The sequence below is a fragment of the Caretta caretta genome, chromosome 3, assembly GCF_965140235.1.
Source record: "Caretta caretta isolate rCarCar2 chromosome 3, rCarCar1.hap1, whole genome shotgun sequence".
Lineage (NCBI taxonomy): Eukaryota > Metazoa > Chordata > Testudines > Cheloniidae > Caretta > Caretta caretta.
Window position 1 is genome coordinate 142,382,225 of NC_134208.1, and position 16,334 is coordinate 142,398,558.

Here is a 16,334-nt window from a genome sequence, read left to right on the forward strand (position 1 = left end):
TGTATAGGGCTCAGTGGCTGTATGATATCTGCCAGCTAGATGGAGCAGAGAGATTTCAGTTCTGAACCTTGTGCTTTCAATTATCAGGGCAGAGTTTCTCCATCTCCTTTGCACATGGTGCTTGCACAAGTTTGGGTTCCCTACATATAAGACAATTCTGACTGTGTCGACATTATATTTTTCCTGAAGCAGATCCCACTGAGTGAATCCTCCCTCCCCTAAAGAAGGGTGGTGGTGGTGGTGGTTTCAAAGATAACAGCCAGTAGGGACAGAGCCATGTTGACATGGAGACCCAGGGGACTGAAAATTGGTGCAGTGGTCCTGGTGTCCAGAGGTGCTCGAAGATTTGTGGCCATCTCAAGGCATCTGAGACATTAGAATGCAAAAACTCCCTGTTTGCTCCACAGGTACACACTTTGCTCCCTTTATGGAACAATTTGGAGGATGCTGCAAGCTGGAACTCATATGATTTTCTATTTCCAAAGTGGATTTTAGCCTCTCAGGAAAATGCAGCATTGTTACAAGGTTTAGTTACTGCATTTCAAAAGTTTCTTGACTTTTTCCTAGTCTTGTGCGAATCTGAGTGTCACCTTATCAGCTTGCAAAAAAGATGCATTCTGTTTGGTCATGCCAGACAACTAAACTGTGCTGTTTCAGCTAGTTTCTGGGAAATCAGAGAAAATGTGTACATAGAGGATATGTTTTGTCCTCATTTCTCTTCATCATTATCTCTGGCCATTTGTCATGTCTGCGAGTCTGAAAGCAAGTTTGGATTCATTAGTCTGCAGTCACACAGACTCCTTATCCATATCCTAAATGATTCTGACTTTGTGAATCATATGGCTTTCTTAGTAGAGAGCATAAACCATAGGTAGCAGCATCTAGAGCTTTCAGGTCTTAGTGTCATGAGCAAAGAGTAATCGTCTAGTCAACATCCTATACTGTGGAGTCTGGATGAATGTTGCCATTCATGAAGGAAACATTGAAGAGGGTCGGGGTGGGAGGATGTATCAGGGAAAGTTGTGTGAGCTATTCATAAGAAATAATTCATTCCCTGAATTTCACCTTTCTTACGGTCCAGAGTCCACAAACAGATAATCCTTTTTGCAAATGTATTCGTGATTTGAAGTTATTCTCAAGTTTTATTTATTTTTTGTCTTGGTATTGGACTTTCAGAATTCAAGCTTAACTGTGATTGGTCACATAGGTCAAATGGCTTGTTTCTCTTCCTGGCTTGGATGATCATAACTCTAGTAATCAGGTTGTGAAATTGGTTTGAAAAGCTAATATAACATTTGTTTCCCATCACTACTTGGCTGTGTGAACTTAAAATCTGCTTTTCACAAATAGTCATGTTACCAGAACTCACACTCAAAAGGGCCAAATGAACTCGTATAAAAATATCAATGAATATTCCTGGAACATCTTGTGGAGCATTTGCCTAGCTCTGATGTGAAAATGTCCTGTATGTCATACTTGACGGTGCAGCTTAATGTATGTTTGAAAAATAGATCACTTTTCTTGTCGATGTTTGTGGGTTGAAAGGAAGGCAGGCTGAAGGACTGGTAGAGGGTGTTTGTTAGTCATGCTCCCTAGGCTAGGACTATAGATACGTAAAATAGTTACCAAATAGAACAGCTGTCTTTCTTGGCAATGTGTGCTAGGAGAAAGGCAACAGCAAAAGTGCCTTCTACTTGCTACTCTGGCAGTCTCTCATTGCAGTGATTCCCAGCTGTTATACTGTACTACTTTAGGGTTTACATAGACTCAGAGGTGCCAGCACACTTGCTCATGTTTGTGTTTATCTAGTGAAAAGCAGCTAAAGCTCCTTCTTGTTCTGCATTTCCTACAGAATCTGTTGATAAAAGAAAAGCATAAATGGTTTGCCGGCTGTCAATGAGACACAGCCCTCTTAAAATACTTTCCAAGGAGCCTTTTAAATTTCATATTAGAATACACGCTAACATATTTGGGGCCAGATTGCCTGTAGCTCTGCCAGGGGCAGTGGGAGAGAGGAAGGAGCTTCCCCCCCTTGCACACCCCATGGAACAGTGAGGGAAATTGGAGTTCCTATGCTTGGGAGAGTGCAGACGCTGCTGATTCCATGCCCTAGCAAGAGTGCGATTGCCCCAGAGTGGAAAGGTGAGGCGGGGAGGCATGTCCATGGTGCATCATAGGGAGTGGATTGCACTGTTCTAAAGGGTGTTATAACCTGTACATTCACTCCCCTCCCTTTCCCCTTCAAATGGTGTGTCTTAACAATACCCCTTTCCTGGTGCTGCCTCTGGCTCTGCGTGCTCCAGTCTAGCCTGTTTAACTTAGAGGTTTTACCTTTCTTCAGGGTGACACTTTATTTCATTGTTGAGGGTAAGCTGTGAGCCTAACGATGTGTGAACTTATGTCTTGCAAATGGTACTCTAATATTAACACGCGTTTTCTTATGTGACAGAGTGATGCTGTATGTGAACTCAGCAAATGTCCATAAAACAGCACACAGACAAAGCATCCTATTAGTATTTGTGTTATTAAACAGCCATTGGTATTTATATGTTAATCTATCAATATACTCCATATGGTTTCTTGGGAACCCCAATATACTGTAAAATCTCAGAACAGGCTTATCCCATATCTTACCACACAACTTAGATCAGATAATGACAAATGATGTTCATTTTTCTCAGTGAAGCAAGTCCATTCTCCACACTGTAAAGTGCTGAGAACCCTCAACTTCCATTCAATGCTATATCAAGCCCCATGTCTGCAAGATGAAGTATGAAAAACAATGGTCCAAATGTATAGCTGGGGTAAGCAAACTCAGCTAAATTGACTTCAGTGGAGTGTGTATGTTTATGCGAGGAACAAACATGTCCTTGTGTCTGCAGTCTTCATGAAAAAATATTTCCTAGTGCCTAAATATGCTTTGAATGTTTCTTCATATCCATGTGGCTATGGAATTTCAGAAGCCAGGGAGTTGGAAGCAGATTTTCTTGCCAAAGAAAAACAGATTGGAAGCAATAACACAGACTGTTATTAACTTCAGCATAAACTCAGTTAATGTAAAAAGAAAAGGAGTACTTGTGGCACCTTAGAGACTAACCAATTTATTTGAGCATGAGCTTTCGTGAGCTACAGCTCACTTCATCAGATGTATACCGTGGAAACTGCAGCAGACTTTATATACACACAGAGAATATGAAACAATACCTCCTCCCACCCCACTGTCCTGCTGGTAATAGCTTATCTAAAGTGATCAACAGGTGGGCCATTTCCAGCACAAATCCAGGTTTTCTCACCCTCCACCCCCCCCCCACACAAATTCACTCTCCTGCTGGTGATAGCCCATCCAAAGTGACAACTCTTTACATAATCAAGTCGGGCTATTTCCTGCATAGATCCAGGTTTTCTCACATCCCCCCCACCCCCATACACACACAAACTCACTCTCCTGCTGGTAATAGCTCATCTAAACTGACCACTCTCCAAGTTTAAATCCAAGTTAAACCAGAACATCTGGGGGGGGGGGGTAGGAAAAAACAAGAGGAAACAGGCTACCTTGCATAATGACTTAGCCACTCCCAGTCTCTATTTAAGCCTAAATTAATAGTATCCAATTTGCAAATGAATTCCAATTCAGCAGTTTCTCGCTGGAGTCTGGATTTGAAGTTTTTTTGTTTTAAGATAGCGACCTTCATGTCTGTGATTGCGTGACCAGAGAGATTGAAGTGTTCTCCGACTGGTTTATGAATGTTATAATTCTTGACATCTGATTTGTGTCCATTTATTCTTTTACGTAGAGACTGTCCAGTTTGACCAATGTACATGGCAGAGGGGCATTGCTGGCACATGATGGCATATATCACATTGGTGGATGTGCAGGTGAACGAGCCTCTGATAGTGTGGCTGATGTTATTAGGCCCTGTGATGGTGTCCCCTGAATAGATATGTGGGCACAATTGGCAACGGGCTTTGTTGCAAGGATAAGTTCCTGGGTTAGTGGTTCTGTTGTGTGGTATGTGGTTGTTGGTGAGTATTTGCTTCAGGTTGCGGGGCTGTCTGTAGGCAAGGACTGGCCTGTCTCCCAAGACTTGTGAGAGTCCTTGCCTACAGACAGCCCCGCAACCTGATGAAGTGAGTTTGTGTGTGTATGGGGGTGGGGGGGATGTGAGAAAACCTGGATCTATGCAGGAAATAGCCCGACTTGATTATGTAAAGAGTTGTCACTTTGGATGGGCTATCACCAGCAGGAGAGTGAATTTGTGTGGGGGGGTGGAGGGTGAGAAAACCTGGATTTGTGCTGGAAATGGCCCACCTGTTGATCACTTTAGATAAGCTATTACCAGCAGGACAGTGGGGTGGGAGGAGGTATTGTTTCATATTCTCTGTGTGTATATAAAGTCTGCTGCAGTTTCCACGGTATACATCTGATGAAGTGAGCTGTAGCTCACGAAAGCTCATGCTCAAATAAATTGGTTAGTCTCTAAGGTGCCACAAGTACTCCTTTTCTTTTTGCGAATACAGACTAACACAGCTGTTCCTCTGAAATCAGTTAATGTAGATTAACATAGCAATGTAGGAATTCTCAAATCAGATCGGATACCTGGTATCCTGCCTCCGATCTTGGTCAGTCCTGGGAGCTTCAGAGGAAGGTGCAAGAATCCTCATTATAGACCATCACATGTAGTTAATGATCCGTTTGTGCTCTGAAATATGAATATATATCCCATATTATCCAATTTAATGCAACTCTGAGTTTTCTTATTATCCATATAAATATCTAGTCCTTTCAAAAATCTTACTAAGCTCTTGGCCCCCATGATATCTGTGGCAATGAGTTCCAGCTAATTATGCACTGGGTGAAAGATATTATTTCCCTCTATCAGTTTTACATGTGTTGCCTTTCAATTTCATCAGTGTCCCCTGGTTCTGACATTATGCATATCTCCCTCAGAAGAGTGGGAGAGGATTGTTTCCTTTGCTTGAATATAAAATAGTTGCATAAAAAGTATATTCACACACGCTCCAACAAGCTGAAGGAACGAAACTCCAGCACTGAGCATGTTTTAGAGGACTTAAGTGTTCTACGGGAAGAAGGTTTTGCTAAGATGCGTGCAGTAATTGTTACTGTTTTAAAGTGTTCAGATTTACAAAAGTGCTGTGTTATCTGCCTCTGATTTCAAAGATGAATGTGTTTAAACCCTCAAATGAATACCCATTTGCACAAACTCCAGATACCGGTTTATAGAGCTCACTGTTCAAAAAGGACCCTGGTTGCTAGGCAACAGTAGTGGTGATAATTCATGGTAATGCCTTGTTGGAAATAATCATTTTTACACATTTTAATGACTTTGATAATACAAGAAAACAGTGTTTAGAAAAGTGCAGGGATATATGAATTCCTTTCTCAGAAATCTCAGCTGATTTTATTTTATTTAATCTTGTCTTGTAAATTCACTCTTTACATTTGTTTGCGTTCCTGGAAGCATCCTGTTTGTTGAGCTACTGATGCTTATCCAGTAAGGCAGCATGGTCTAGTAGGCACGTGGATGAGAGTGAAGAAACCTGGGAATTCCTTGCACTGCCACAGACTTGTATATTTATCAATCTGCGTAGGTTGCCCACGTCGCTGCAGTATGTGAGTGCCTCTTAAATGCTGGAGGATGATGAGTATTATTACTATAGGCAGGAAGCTGAGGTACAAAGAGATTAAGTGGTTTGCCCAAGAATACACAGGAAGTCTGCGGCAGAGCCAAGAACGGAACCCAGATCTCTTGAGTCTCAGTCTAGTGCCTTAACCATAAGACCATCTTTTCTCTCTTACTGTGTTACTTGAGCAAGTCACTTAACCCTATTCGTTCCTCAGTTTCCCATAAAATAAGGATACTGATACTCCACCCCACTTTGTAAAGGGCATTGAGATCTGTGGGTGAAAAGCACTGCATAAAAGCTGAGTATACAAATATAGGCTGGGCCGGTTCTTCATTGTTATGTGATTTTTACACTGGTGTGACTACGTTGGAATCAAAGGGAAGCTGGCCTGTTGTTTAGCGAAAGACAGTCTATCACTATAGAAAGGGAAGAGGGAAAACTGTTTTGAGCTCATTTATCATGGTATAAGAATTTCCCCTAAGCAATATGGGGTATGTTAAATTTATCATTTGAAATTGTTCCTTTCTAGTCATGGGAGAAAAGGAAAAATGATTATTTGAATGTATACGAAGAGTCCACTTATGTTCTCAGTTACATGTGTGCACATCCTGAGTGGCTCTTTTGAAGCCAGTGGAGATATAGCTGTGTAAAAGCTGGCATGGGAGGAGAATCAGGGATGAAGTGTCTGTTGTATTGCATGCATTGTCATGGCATTTGTTGCGTGAGTTCGATTTATACCTCTCTGTGCTCTACAGAAATATAGCACTGAAACCTCTTCACTAGAGACAGGGGGACAGCTAGAAAACCGTGAACCATAAACTAAACAATGCAAAACACTACTCAGAATAATCTGACCAGTAGCACAGAGGCCTCACTAAGGATATGTCTACACCTTGAGCTGGATGTGTAAATTCCAGCTCCAGAAGTCATACCCTCTTTAGCTCTCAGCAAGTTAGTGTACTAAAAATAAGTTGTAGTTGTGGCGGCAGGAAAAGCTAGCTCCCCTGAGTGTGTACTTAGCATCTTGAAAAGGTACACACTTAGAATGGCTAGCCATGCACACTGCTGCAATTACATGCTATTTTTAGTGCTAGTGAGCTAGTGTGGATATGACTCTTCACGCTGGAGGTTACCCTGAGTTCTCCTTCAGTCTTCAAATTATAATTATGCCTCTTGCAATGCTCCTCATGGACTATCCTCTAGAATGCAAAGGTGGAGAACATACACTCGGCTTCTCATGTAGGTGTAAATCAGGAGTAATTCAACTGAAGTCAATATAGTTACACTGGTTTAAAGCCAGCATGAGTGACAGAAGAGTCAGGCTGTTACATAAGGCAAACTCAGACACTATTGTTGGCCTTAATGGACCTGATCATCTTCTCCCTTACATCGGGGTAAATCAGGAGTTACACCATTGAAGTCAATGAAGTTACACTGCTGAAAAAATGGTGTTGGTGTATAATCAGACAAAATATGTTTTGTCCAACACTGGAAATCTTTGGAAGAGCCACCTCCAAATCTCCAGTTGTATGCAAAACAGTGCTATTTGCCTGTATCCCTCCTTAATCTGTCAATAATCAGGTACAGTGACAGGCTCCCTCAATGCCATCAGGAAAGGAGGTTTTCCACAGAGTGTATGGAGCAGCTGTTGAGAGAAAAGTTGACAATAACAGCTAATAAACAGCAGATCATTCCAATTAAGTAGAATAATATTTTAATGGCAGAGATTGCTGCTTGATGGAGCTCCTGTCACCATTAAGATTCTCGTTAACTAGAATTGGCACATACAAACTCTGTCTTTAGCTATGATGTTCCGCCGAATCTTAGCTTAGTAAAACTCTTAGTACCTCTTAGTACTGCATTCTGGGCCCGTCCTGCTGCCACTGAAGTTAATGACAAAACCGCCATTCATTTTAGTAGGGGCAGAATCAGGCTCTCTCTGGCGTGTGAGTTATTGCTTGAGTGTATGGGTGCAATTCAATAGTATTTATAGTGGCTTTACACTAGTGTAACTACTTACTTCAATTAGTCTTGATTTACACTGATGTGAAGATTGGAATGTGTCTATATCACCTCCTTTATCTTCCCCTTGATAAGGGCATGTTCCACAGATCATTGAAATAATTGGAAAAACTCACATTGACTTCAGTGGGTTTTGGATTAGCACCCTAGTCTGATGTGATTCGATGAATTTAAATAACTGTTAGTGCATTAGAAATAGGTGAATTAATTTACTAGTTCAAAATTTATTCATGGAAATCAGAGTACAGATAAAACAGGAATAGAAAAGAGAGAGAGAGAGATGAGGACATATAGGCATGAGAGTTGGCAAAGAACCAGGGGACTGGGAAAAAAGAAATATTCCTGAAGGGAGACAAGGTGAAAGAGAGATCTCTTAAAGAAACTGGGACATAGGGCCTTGAGGATGCAGCAATGCACAGGGTGGAATTAAGAAGAGAAGGAGAAAGGGGAATGAGTCCTTTCAGGAAGAGGAATAAGGCTGGAGAACCATCACTGACACATCCAGCTTGGGGAGATCCATCAATAAAGATCTTGATTAATATGAGACAACTATTTTAGAAAAAGTTAGAAAAAAGCTGGAAAACTTGATATTGTCCAATCCCTAATGAATAATTTCCACTCTTAGTCACTCAGAACAAAAGGCTTTTGCATGATGTTGGCAGGTAGACTTTAAGGTCCAAAGCCTCAGCTGGTCTAAACTGAAGTCAATAGAACTTTGCCATTTTACATCACCTGAGGATCTGCTCCTAGGTGCCTACTCACTGAGGTGAGACTCACTGACACTGACCTTACGTTTTGCAAAATGGAAGAAGAGCAAAAGCAATTGTAACGGAGTGGTGAGAACCACAAAACTGTCAGGGTGGGGATAATGAGTAGCTTGGCTATTAAAGACACTTTTAGGGGTTTTTCACTGATGACAGATATGGTTGAAGATTTTACCAGCTCGAATTTCTGGCAGATTTTCTTCTTTAAGCCAAGGATCATCGTGTAGTAGATTTGGGGATATGCAGTTTCGGAATGCAGGAAAACTCTTACCTGCACACTTCATTAGAGGAAATCGAACTATAGATCAAGAGCAGGAGAACAACAAAATACTGACTTCACCAGCCACCAACATTTTAGTGTTGGTGAGCAATGGGTACTTGCTCTAGGGCAGTTTGTATCATTTAGATAATTTGATCGCCCCAGGTCTGAACTACGTCTCCACAAGATCAGCCTGCTTCATCAGATCTCAGTTGGTATAAATTGGCTTAGCTCCACTCACTTCAATGCCAGTTTACACCCATTGAGGATCTGGCTCAGAGTCTCAGTAGTGATATTACAAGTCACAGCAGTTGGGCTGCATGACTTTATCTGGTTTGGGGTTCACATTGGTGATGCCAGACATCATAAAGCCAACACAGCATATATAAGCTGCCATATTCACTGGGCCTGATTCCCTAGTCCACCAATTTTATTGCATAACTCAATTGGCATTAATATTATAACTCCGAGTTTACACCCAAAGCACATATGGGAGAAGAATCAGACCCACAATCTAGCTCTTTCTATTCTGTATAGAACTACTCAATCAATTAATTTATGTAGATGCTGTAATATGCAAATAATGATAGACTACTAAGGAAAATTAGAAGCTAAGTGTTCATGGTTTACAGTCATACTTAATGTGAATTAATAATTACATTTAAATACTCCTTCCCAGCAGAAGTATGCAGCTGTATCAGGGAAGGATTCTAGGTTGGTCCAGGGCCAACGTGCACATAGCCACCATTGCACAAGTGAGCCAACAATGTGCAATTATTGCTCAAATATAACTTGATTGAGGCTCAATTAGGCAGTAACAGTGATTTTGCATACAAATGAATTTGCGCTTAATTCATTAAAATGCTATCTGGAACATTAATAGCACTTCAATCAGGGTATCCACCCATACATTCTCACCTGTTTCACAACTGGTTCAGGCTCAATTAAGCATTAATAGATTTTTCTCTTATGCAAATGAGGTAATAATTCATTTCATGTATAATTGAACAAATTTTAAAAAGTCATGTTCATGGAAAAGATAGATGCCATTAGTGGTAGCAAACTATCTAAAATGTGCAGTCGTTTTTATGAGGCTTAGTTCAATTTGTTTTTTAGGACCAATACCTTTTAAATGTTTGCATTCAAATGAAAAAGGATCAGATATCGTTACTGAAATTAATTTCCATTCCCTCCCACCACCAAAAAAACAAAGAATGTGATTTTGGGCAGACAATTCAGAGGCATCCCATTGCAGACAAAAGAGAGAAGAATTCCTCTCTACATAGCATAACTACATACTCTCTAAAATATTGGGTTCAGTTCTGGGCACCTCTGTTCCAGAAGGAGGTTGGCAAACTGGAGGGAATTCAGGGGAGAGCAGTAAGTATTGTTAAAGGTCTTGAGGGACTGACCTATTTATTAGGACTGATTAAAAGAAATAAAGCTTTGTTGTAAATACATAGGGAAGAGAGGAATTTATTTATGGTGACACAAGGGGATATATTTAAGTTGGAGTAATGGAATGAAAATAAACAAAGGGAAAATTACACTGAAACATTTGCTGAAGGAGAAGCCTGTTAGTGGAATAATTTCCCAAGGGATGTGGTGAAAACCCCATCAGCAGAATAATGTATAAGTAAGCTGGACATACAACTGGTAAATATACTGTATGAAATAATGGTGAATTGGTGGGGGACAGATTTTGAGGGCAGGATCCTTGGACCAGATCTTCAGCAGGTGTCAGTGGAAATAGTTCCATTCGGGTCCTTTACCTTCATCCATGTCTGTAAAGCATTTACAGTATCACACTGCTGGCACGACACAAATCTATATGGTCTAGAAAGTCTTTCAGATCTCTCATTTGTGAGAGTCTGAAAACGGGCTGTCTATTTATATGTTAAGATTCAATATGCTAAAGAAACTCTTCTGGTTTCACTGTATCAGTTGGCACCTTCCTCAGAAAACCCACCTTTGCAATTACTTGGAATGTCCAGTCCCCTTCTCTGGTGTTTTAACTTTTGTTATCCAGTTTATCTCCTTAATCAATTAGTTACAGTTTTAGAGGTCCCTTTCTTTCTGAAATGAATGCTAAAGTTCTCATAGGGCTTGGCTGGAAGCCCACTGAAGTCAATAGGCGTCTTTTTATTGACTTCAGTGGGCTTCGGGCTTCAAGCCCACTGATCATAAAACATAAAATGTCAAAGATCGTTAACAAAGAAAATAAAAGATAAGCACACAATCTTCATCTTAAACCTTATTACACTAGGCAGTATTTAGATCAAGCAATTTTCTCACTCCACTATATGTTACAGTTCATAATACACAGGTTTCCCTCTTAAACCTGGACCAGTCTCCTCAGTTGAAGGTTTCGTCTTCTCAGCGTCTTTATTCTTTTGCTTCCAGCATAGGGTGGAGAGGAGAAAGGCAAAAGCATGATGCCACTGTCCCCTATTTTATGTCCTTAGTCCACGTGCCTAGAAGACACTTGCCCAGACATGTCCTGGTGGGCTGTGCTGAGAGACTGGGTTTAGCAATCCCCATTGTGTGGTGATTGTGCAATTGTCATTGAATTGTAAATCCCTTGATTACAGCTTCCCTGCTGATTCATGGACATTAAACACCCTCCTGGGAGTGTATTGCCTTCTTTGTATGTCCCTAGCAAATTTACAGCATGTTTCAGTAACAACCATACAGCAAAATCTCATAACTTCATGCACACTAATGATATACATATTTGGGCTGAACAACAGTTTCAGCAGATCATGGCCTTTCATATGATTTCTTACACAGTATGCAGTGTGTGAAGTATCACAACCATATATGAATTATGAATATGGGGGTTAGAGAGTGTTCTTTTGAGGTACAGTGTGTCACAATGGGACACATTGGAAAGTTAGAAATGTAGAGCCTGATCATCAGCCAGTGAAAACGAAGCTGTAAGCATTTATACCTACCAAGGTCCCATTGGAAAAACGGCAGTGTGATTCTGGGCTCAAAATCACGTGAGTAGGGATTGAAGTATCAACCATCAACTTTCTTCTTAGTTTATGAGAACCCTTTTTATTGAAGTGGCTCAAGAACAACTATATGATTTTCTTCTCCAAAGTCAGAGATGTATGTGATGGGTATTTCTAACCTTTTTTTTTTTTAAAAAAACCTCTTCAGTTACATTTTGTGGATATTAGGATCTTCCTGATGAGAACGTGAGGTATCAGTGTTGTTTCACAGGGAAGCTGTTTTATAAGAAATGCTGTAGACCTGAGTCTCCTCTTATACCAGTTTTATACGTAGTTTTATAATATGAATATAAAGTCCATTGACTTCAACAGAATTACCCCCGGGTTATTTTTGTATACGTGAGAGGAGAATAAAGCCTTTCTGCCAAATTCTGCTTTCCGTTATGCCAGTCTAAATCTGTCTAAGCCCCATTGCACTTGGTGAAATTACTCTGGATTTACACTGCTGGTGGGAATTTTCCCTTTATCTTTAAGGTCAACATTTGCACCTGTTTTTCCTCACACTGTAAACCAGGAATAAAACCAATGAAGTCAAGAGAACTACACAGGGGCAGATGAGAGACGAATTGGGCCCACTATATCTAATTGTCTTAAGAGCTGTGGAACTACAGTGCTAATGCAAAGATGTCATCTCCTTCTAAACTTTAATAAAACTCCTTCATATTTTTGTAATATATTTGAAAAGAAGGTAACAAAAACAACCCCGTTGACTTCCTTTCTAAATTATCAAAGTTTTGTGATTGTTGGTTGCCTGAAGACCTAAACACAAGCAAACAGATGTGCAGTGGGTTTTTTTAAAGAGCACACAGACTTTTTAGAGGTATGCAGGTTGGTAAAAATCAACCAACTTGTAAAATACTAAACAAAATCAGGCCCCTTTTATGCCACAAAACTGAACTTATTATTAACCTAATTTTTAAAAGTGAACTCCTTTCCTCAGATGTGAACTCCTGGATCATTATAACAGTTCTACCATGGAGCCACAGACATCTCCTTAGGCTCTCCAATTATCTTGCCACCCAGGCAAGCTGGTCTTAGTGACAATTGGAATATTATAAATAAAATATTCAGGTTACTTCCAGTCCCTGAGACAAGCTCCCTTGCATGTGGCATTTCCAGGGTGTGATAGGGCCATTCACCAATCCTTTGTATTGTGATGTTCCTTCAGGCCCATTTAATCTTGATAGTCCTCCTTAATGGGCACGGGGGGACAATTCCTGTGCCTGGGTTCACAAGTTCAGAGCAAACATTTTCAAAGTTATAAAGTAAAACTTGTATCTTTCCTTATAGCATGGAATACAGACATTAGGAGTGAGATTAATGCCTGCAGCAGTTTACAAGCATTCCATACAGTCTAAATGCTAAATACATTCTTATAAGACTAACCCCTGTCTTGAACAATACTAACATGCAGGTGAGCTGGTTTGGTTTGCAGCTATGAATTTGTCTGTTCTTAGCTAATGCCTTTGACCTTGCTCAGAACTGGCGCTTGGTTTACCAGCATTACAGATTCCATAAATATGTTTTGTCCCATCCACCCCATTAACAAAACAGCATTATCTGACCAGGCTGTTATCTTGTTTTCTTATATGATTGCCAAATGTAGTCAGTTTTGAAGAGTAGATGGGGCTTGAGTTCTTGAGGTTTCTGTCTAAGATCAACACTGTTTTCCCTAGTATATATAGTTATGTAAACAAAGACGCTATCCATCAATGTCGAAGTGTATGTCAATTGGTGTCAAAATGTCTATCCCTTGTATCTTCCTTCAGTACTGCTGAAAATGTTTGTCCCACTAGCATAGACAGGGTTAACTGAGTTCAACATTGCTAAGCTGTGGTAGGTGATATCTGCTATCTTGGATGTAACCAGGATTGAACTAGGGATCTGTAGAACCATACTCATGAGCTGCTCTAGTTTGAGCCAAAGGACAAAGTCCTGTAGTTGGGATTCGTATCATTTATGAATTGGGCTCAGTGAGGGACACACAACAGACAGACAGTGAATAATAGGTTACACTACAGCACTTTCCTATGATGGGTGTTGAACTTGACTGACTCTGTGAACACTTAGGGACACTGTTTTCAACACTGCTTGAAGGAAGATGGGTAAGGGGAGATATTTTTTATACTCACTGTCAATAACGCCATGCCCTTATTATAGAGACAGGGCCTGAGTTCCTTGAAACCACCTTTTGAATACTGAACATACATTTTCATATCAACCCACTGACATTAGCAGTGTAGCAGAATCTGCTGTGTTTATAGGTCCTTGGCACTGGAAATATGCTCCTAGTCTGTTGTAACAGTGATGTTTTCTGTAATGTGCTTTCTAGCTGCAAGCCTGTGCAGAAGGACACAAATACAGAATTGCCCTTCGCTACCCAGTTAGCATATAGTGGATGGAAAAAGAGAGCTGTTTGCAGAGATAGCATTTCCAGTAGAGTGCTGTGAAGTGAGAAATAACTGGATGTTCTGCAAAAAAAAAAAAAAGAGAGAACCTGAGACTGCTCGGCTTTCTGATTCAATCAGTCAGAATCCCTTCCAAGTGGATCTAGACACGGAGCTGAATACTGTTTGCATTATTCGTGTATGTAGGCCCATTGGACATAACTGTCCTCTCACTTATACTAATATAAGTTGGGAGTAACTCCACTGCAGTCAGTAGTGTAAAACAGGGGCAAGTTAGAGGAGAATCGGTCCCACTGACTTCAGTGGTACTTCTTAGATGGACAAGTTTTGACCGAGAAAGCACATGTCGGTAAAACAGAATCTGTTGGTGGCTAAAGAATATTAGAGGCGTGGGCCCTATGTGCTCCAGAGAAATTCTGAATGTCCTGGTATTTGTATTCCTCACCTGGATTTGAGGCTTCATACCCTGAGTGGTTGGTTTGCAGTAAAAGCTAGGCTGTTCTCTTGGTAAGAACTTTGAGATCTTGGAATCCAAAATAAGCCTGTTGAACTGGCAATATCTCCTCCCCTCGCTTCTCCTCAGTGAGTGATTGCTAGCACTTCGGATGTTTATGTGGTGTTTAATGGTGCTATAACCAAGAGACTTTATTCTAGACTCTGCAGAACTGCCTCTGAAATGGCTTGTGTTAGTTCTGTGCTACACTTTATTGAAGTTCTGTTGAGTCCTTCACCTGGAAACACCTGCTAAGGTCATCTACGTCCCCTCACAGATACAACATCCTTTCAAATCATGTTTCTATTCAGCTCAGTATGGCAGGCACCCACCACTGTAAGTCAACAGAAACAGGGTCACTGGAATGCTTCAGCTGCTTTGTTCTTTTGTGCGTATTTGAATGAGACATTTATAGCTTCCCTTATGCAAAATTTTCCAGCAGCTGCCATCTATGTTCCCAATAGGGGCCTGGCTAGGCCAGGTAGAGCATACCTGTCATTGTCAGAGTCCTCTGTGGGATGTCATGAAAGGGATAGAGCTTCATTAGGACTTGGGTCTACTGAGAATGCATTTAATAGATTTTCAAATGGATTGAAAAGGATTTCTCAGCCTTTCTTGGAAATGATTGCGATTAAGCATGGAAAATTTCAGCCCCAAAGATTTTTTTTACAAAGTTGTGAGTCGGTGAAAGCAAGGAAATATCATGGAAGTGAGCATGTAATCTCTGGCTCCTGCAAACACAATACCACAAAATAATTTTACAAGCCTGCTCATCTAATTAGGGAAATATTTACATTGGTGAATAAAACATGATTTTGAAGTTTCTGTATTCACATTATTTTATCACGTGTATGCAAAATAGAGAATAACCTTTGAAACCAACCAGCAAGTTCCACTGGCCTTATTTCTGTCAGATATAAATGATATATCGTATGCTCTGGTTTAATTGTATCGTATGTAGATTTATATATAATGTTGCCCTTACTTCTGCCACGTGTATCTGGATACCAGTGTTGCTCCTCTGCTGAGCAGTAGCAGATTCTTTCAGGAATCCCAGCTGAAAACTAATATCTTAATTCCCAAAGAGCAACACTGCATCAAAAAATTATTCTAATCAGTGACCAAGACAAATAGCAAATTCACCGGTGGTTCACAGTGCTCCCTGTTCCCCAGAATGTTGTATAACCAAAACCTAACAACAACATGTCTTCCCAAGACTGAACATTAGCTTACACACTAAGAACTCAGAAGACTGTGTGTACTAGTACCACCTGCTGATGTCAGCCATAACAATAATAATTTGGATATGTGAAAATCATTCAGACTTGGAACTACACATCTATTTCATCCCTATACCCTAAAACCTGTTTATCCCAATACAGAACACACATGCGTTTATTAATAATTTTGAGTTACTAACACAACACATATAAGTATATACTGTACAGTAAATATTACTGGGAAGAGCTTTATTAGTTCATCTTTACTCTTTTCTTCTCCCAGAAATATAAAAATCCCATCTTTCCCATTAAAATCTTATTCTATGGCCCATATTTAATCAAATAGGTGAATTCTGTGTTCTCTTCTACCTCTTATCTCCCTATTACCCTTGACTTGTGCCAGTAACTGAAGCTATTCTTCACATAAATTCCCTTTTAAAGCTATACAGTTAGGCAGTACCACTCTTTGTGCCAAAAGCCAGCTTGTACCATTTATTGACAATTT

General features: G+C 40.3%; 1 protein-coding gene across 2 annotated transcripts in view; it reads left to right on the forward strand.

The window, feature by feature from the left end:
• Positions 1-16,334, forward strand: part of KIF26B (kinesin family member 26B) — a 426,203-nt gene that overhangs the window by 354,097 nt on the left and 55,772 nt on the right. The gene's annotated exons all lie outside the window — the stretch shown is intronic.